A 6,522-nucleotide genomic window follows, 5' to 3' on the forward strand; every position below is an offset into this window, starting at 1 on the left:
GTCTTATATGGGACATCTGGATGACTGGACTTCCCTAGAAATGTGGTCTTACGTCCTCATGAAGGTTAGACCAGGTGGCTATCAAGCCTTCCACTTGCATCATGCTTCCTGATGTCTCACTGGCTGATAAAGTCACAGGGCTAGTCCCAAAGCCAATGTGGGAGGGATATGCATACATAGAGGGATGACTCATCGGCAGCCATATACAATCCCACCACAAATTACACGCCATTATGATCACATTCTAACACACACACATTTTCATACACACAGTCTGAAGGAGATACACTAAAATACTAATTTACCTTTGGGAAGGTGGACAGTGAGTTTAAAAGTATTTTTTCTTTATTTTTTTAATGTGCACTTAAAAACATTTCTACAATTAGCACATGTAGATGCATTGTTTCTATTAAAGATTCAAAGTTAGTTCAAATAAAACTTTCTGTGGGTATTTCCCATCCAACAACATAGAATTGGTTCAACCATTAAAATATCTGAATGATGCATATTTCATAGCAAAAATACCACTTAAAGACAATGTCCTTCTCTCCCTCATTCTTTTGAAAACAATTTGCAACACTCCCATGGCTATTTTTTCACAACTTTGCTAAACATCACCCATCCATTTAGTTATGAAGGTTTGAAAATTACATGAGTCATGTGTTATTCATTAAAGATTATAGTAATATCAGCATGCTTTCAGGCAGTGTTTTAAATATACACACATACTTGTAGCCAAATCAAGTTATACTTATGAGGGTCACCTCATTCTTCAGTAACACTCCTAAATACCACTAAAGCTAATGTGCTTTCTGTCTTCTGATTGTCCTCACCCTTTTTGTGGTCAATCATTTCCTCAAGGCCCCCTTTGTTCCAAAGCCTTACCTAACTAACTCAGCCCAGGCTGGTATCTTCTTTTTGCAGCTTGTTCGATCACCTGGCTTGTATTGTTCTTCAGTGGCTGACCTGTATGTGCAGGCCCTCCATGACCACTGTGGTTACTCGAATATTTGAAACCTCTCAGAAGTTCTGAGCTCTGGGTGTAGCACTTGAACATAAGCTTTGATTATCTAAGTGCCTTGGAGTTTCAATTAGTTGAGCCTTTGGATTTTCAGAGGTAAGAAGCAATCCCAGTTTCTATCTTTTCCCTTGCAGCAGGAGACACGGGTATATACAGACCTCCTGCTCATGAGCACTCATCATTTTTCCTGAGCAGTGACACCACTTTTCGGTAAGGGAAGTTCCTTACAAGTAGAAGTCTTAGCAGGTGCACCTTCATTTTGGAAATTTGTGAAGGGCATTTGGCGAGAAGGTATTATAGTAAATGAAGAAATATCTCTGCAGTGGTAGCTTTTACTCATTACAAATAGAACAAACTCATTTTGAAGACCCCTTCTCCTTCCTTTCTATCCTCTTCCTGAGCGTGCTTTCTATCATCTAGAGATGAGAGAGGATGGCTTTGGCAGAGAGAAGACTTACACAGTAATATTTCCTGGAGCCAGAGGGGAGGTAGGCGGTTCTAGGTGCATTACGGAGATGTAAGGAAATGGAGTTGTTTCAAAAGCAGTAAAAGTTTCCTTTATATAGTCTCCTCTTTTTTACACTAGTTGTTTAAATCTGAGTATTTCCTAGCTTTTTTGCAGATGATAAAATGGGTGGAATGTTTATCTAATAAAGTGCATGTTATTAAACAAGGAGTTTTGTTTAGAAAAAAGGTGCATCATCACTTTTCTTCCACCAGCATCCAAAGTAGGACTGACAAGCCTTTTCTTTTTCATTCTTTCTTTGTCTTTTTTTTTTCATCTCTGCCACTCCTTCAGGGTTCAGTGTCCGTGTTTGTGCCCCAACAATGCCAAAGGAACATGGTGGTGATCTCATCATCATGGTGGTGATCCTAAGTGGTTTCTCCTTCCTCATCGTGATCCTCTTTCTATGGGACTTGAACAGAAGAGAGCTTGCATTCAAAGCCTGGTTCTACCAGTTCTTAGGTGGGCAAACTTGGGCAAGTTATTTTACTTCTATGTGCTTGGATTTGTTTTAATCTATAACCAAACCTACCTCATAAGTTTGTGTGAGATTAAATAGTTTCCACGTGAAAGGCACTTTGAACACTGTTTATTACATTATAAGCACTCAGTGAATGTCATCATTATATTTGTATTCATTTCTTAAACTACTTGAGAGTGGCATCCATGTCTAATTCCCCTACAGCATCTGACAGAGGAGCTTATTGCCTCCATGACTAAGGATACTTGGACCAACCTAAGAAATAAAAATAGACCTATAAAAGGAAACTAAAGATGACTTAAAGAACTTAATGCTTAAAATTTTATAGAACAGTAGAAACTAAAAGGGAATCCGAGATAGTCCGACCAAACGTTTATCAAAGTTGGAAATATCAATCAGAGTAACATGGAGAGATTAAATTTTCATTCTATCACCATGAACACATATACATACACACTCAACTCTTCCATATCCTCCCTATATGACATCTACCAAACCTCCCTAACCCGATTCTGTGAAGATTCATTGAAAGCCCCAACTATGTGTATTTTGAAAAAGGCAATGAGATGATCTGAGATATCTCCACCCAGTCCTTGCCCACTGGAGTGTCTATATATCCTAACTGTCCGAGTTTATGGAGGAGAAAAACAATGCCAGAAGAGGAGCAATAACTCTGCCAAAAACATGCTGCTAATTATTGTGGACTAGTGCTTCCCTGGCTCTTGTCCCACCCTTGCTAGTTTAGAGTATCCAGCTTCTTGTGAACTATGCTTGTCCCTAAATAAAATAATTTCTGGCAGTCCTCAGGGGATATCCCAAGCATGTTCAAACATCAAACTGTCCTAACAGCCACTGCATGCTTTCTCTGTTCCTCTTCTTCCTCTCTTGGTCAGCTCTTTGAATTACTAACTCATGTTCCAGGTTAATGATGGGTCCATGGCACCTGCAGGTCCTATGGTATCTTTCAGTTCCCGCTGCTGCTTCTACTGAGCATGCATGCTACCACTCCCATCGGTGTTGCTATCTTCCATTTGGCACCACTGCCTCTCACTGGGCACTGTATCCCCACCAATGCCTGGGACCTATAAGATACCAAAAGTATGTGCTATGTATTATGTCGTGTCATATGGACGACCAAGGTAGTGCAACTTGTGTTGCAGTCTGCCCCCAGATTGCAGAATAACTCTTCCTTTCAAGTTCTTGCTTATGACTCCTGTTTTCCACCCTTGTGTCTCTTGCTCGACTTGCGTATGAAAGTGAGTAGATAAAAAACACAGTAGAAAATACGGACAACTAAGAATCAGAGGTCCTAACCACTCTACTTTACTGCCTATGGCTAAATAGTTTGCAAGCTGACTAAAATTATACGTAAAAATATTGCATGTATGTGAATTTATCTTTCTGGTGAAGAGTATGAGATATTCGAAGGGCCAAAGGAGGCCATAACTTTAAGTTGAGGTTTCCTTTACAAAGTCCTACAATCTCTTATGAAAACAGACACTTGCTACATCTACCTCACTGGGTCACCAAACCTGCCAAGACATGTCTGGGCCTCAGTAGTAGATGCAGCTCAGACTTCCATGCTATTAGCTATAAGTAGCAGAACCAGGACCATGTGTTAGCTGTGTTGAGCTGATTTAAGCAACAAGATCATGTGCCTGTCATTTTCCTAACTGAAGTCTTACTGGGTAACTGAAGACCCTATGAAATTGGGGGCCTAGAGAAATGTAAACTGAAAGAATCCAATCCATGGGAATGTCAAAAAGACTATATGCCCCGTTGGTGGAAGCCACCTTTCTGGGGGCTGATGACAAGTGCATCCCTCCCCATCTGCATCTGCTCAGGCAGCCCCATGGGGTGGTTTAGCATGCTGCAGCTGTGCAGATTTCCATCTCTGATAAAACTTTGCCTGAGAGCTATTTGCTGATGATTGTCAACAATCAAATGAATTATAGATGATGTTGGTAAACAAAATGCTGCCTTGATGAATGATGAGTTGGCTCTATTCTGACATGACTGCTAAGTCATTCAAAGTGCTGATTAAACCCATTACTGTAAAATAATCACCATCCATTACCTTTAATGTCGTGAACTGACAACCTAGTTAAGGCAGCTGATGGTGTCAGCAAAGTGATTTGTTGTACTGCATGTCCATCGACAATAAATCACTCCGATAAATCAATGAACAGTAGCAATAAAACAATATATTTTCATATTTCCTGACATTCAATTACAGAGTGTGTATACTGACTTATTCTTAAACACAAACACTGATATGGAAGGATTCAGCATTCACCAGCAATGAACACAGGATTAATTCTTATTTTAGCCTAGACTGGAGGAGGCTTGTATAATTGTGTGTGTATGCATGTGTGTGCGCCTTCTTCAGCTACTTACAAAGTTGCTGCTGCCAAGATAACACATTACAGAAGCATAATGATGATACTAAAGATGTTTCTGGTCCTTAACTTAGATAAGGAAAGGCAATAACAAAGAACAATGACCAATGGACAAAGAATTAAGAGACCCAAGAACCCATTTTAAACCAGCTGTTTGACTTTGCACAAGTCGCTTAACGTTTCTGGGATTTAGTTTCTTCATATCTAAAGTAGGGATGATACCTGCCTACTTTAGAGAGTGATTCTATCAACCAAATGATGAGGTAACATATATGAGAATCCTTTGCAAAAATGGAACACCTTCTTCAAATTTAGTTTTCATTTTCCTTATTCTGAAGCCATTGTTAGCTTTAAAACTGTCAACTTATATTTTGAGGGCTCTTTCCAGGTCTAGAGGTCTTGTATGCAATTAAATCTTTGCTAACTCAATTTTTAATACAGTAATACTTCAGGCACTCAATCTTTATTTATTCACTGACATTATCTAGCACTTAATTTTTGCCGAGCAATGTCCTAGGTCTTAAGAGGACAGTATTGAAAAAACGTTCACCATTTAATGACCGATATAGAAAAGAAAGAGGAAAATAACAGAACTTATATAAAAAAATCATTATATAAAAGTCAATTCCCCAAATACCCAAAACCTATTTTATTTTAGCCATTATGGTAGAAATTTTAAAAATGATAATGCATACTTCTCAGTCTTCAACTCAGTTTCACAAATATTTTTCAGACAATTATTAGATACAAGGGGGTGCACAGGTTAGACCTATGATTAAGACCCTCACTGGGACTTCCTTCTCGTTGAGAGGAAAAATACATATACCAGTAACTACAATAAGAGACAGAATTTTGGAGAACAGTCAAAATGGTAACCACTAAGCTTCTTTATGACTAGAAGAGGAATTACATCTGATTGGGCAAATAAAGAGAAGTACTAAGGCAGGATTGGCACTTAAGACGGTTCTATAAGAAGGAGTAAAACTTAAATAAGTAGAGCAATGTGATGAGGGCAGGAAGAATGGATCATTCAAAGAAATAAGTTTTCAGTGGACAGATACACAAAGGTTAGTGTAAGGATATGGGAAAACACAAAGCGATATGCCAGTTGGTGAGTTCCCCTACTTTGGTGATGCATCAGGTTAGAGAGGCTAGGTTGTGTTGTGGTAACAAATTAACCCCCAGAATCCCAGTAGCTCAAGAATGCACCAACACATGGAAGGTTTATTCTTGCTTATAATGCATACCCATCAGAGATCAGTGGGGATTCAGATTCCACCATTTTGCAGCTGCATGATCTGAAATGTGCAGCTTTCATTGTTGCTTCAGGACAATAAAGAAGCATGGAGACTTCACACCTGTTCCTCTGTGCTCTGGCACAGAAGAGACACATGTCTTTTCTGCTAACAGCCAATTAACCAGAACTAGCCATATGTCCTACTTAATTACAAGGAGCTAAGAAATGCAGAGAAAGTTAGGTTCTTTGGTGAGCATTACTATCTGCGTCATGGCTGGACTATAAAACATGCACAAATGAAAGTAAAAAATGAGAAATGTCAATCACTTCTAGCCATGAATGACAGTTTAAATAATTTGCACTTACCTTAATAGGAATTGGGGTGCCCATTGAAAGTGTTCCATCAGAAGAATGACCTGATTGTGTTTCGTTAAATTCAGCTATAATCCTGAAGGTGGTGTCCTAGAGAGAGAGAGAATTAAAGCCTAAATTTGGTGCCATAGCCATGAATATGGAAAGAGAATACACGTAAAGAAATTATGAAGGTAAAACCTATTAGATTTGGCCATTAATTGAATGTGGGACCTGAGAAGTGTGGAGGAAAAAAAAAAAAGGAGAGATCCAGTGGCTTGAATAATGGTGATGCCACTGTACAGGTAGTCTGGAAGAGAACACACGTTAGAGATGCCATGTCGAGGAACTAAAGGTTATCATTATGAGAATCACAGTGTTGAACTGAAGCACAATCACTACAGCAGAAGCCAGAGAGGCAAGTCACGTCTAGTGTACCTTCACATCCATTCAAAAATTGTCTAAGATTTCTAATAGACTACTCTTCAATTTCTTTACCAATATTGTGGTCACACAAATCATCACTGA

This window comes from Phoca vitulina, unplaced genomic scaffold (genome assembly GCF_004348235.1).
Source record: "Phoca vitulina isolate PV1807 unplaced genomic scaffold, GSC_HSeal_1.0 scaffold12, whole genome shotgun sequence".
Classification (NCBI taxonomy): Eukaryota; Metazoa; Chordata; class Mammalia; order Carnivora; family Phocidae; genus Phoca; species Phoca vitulina.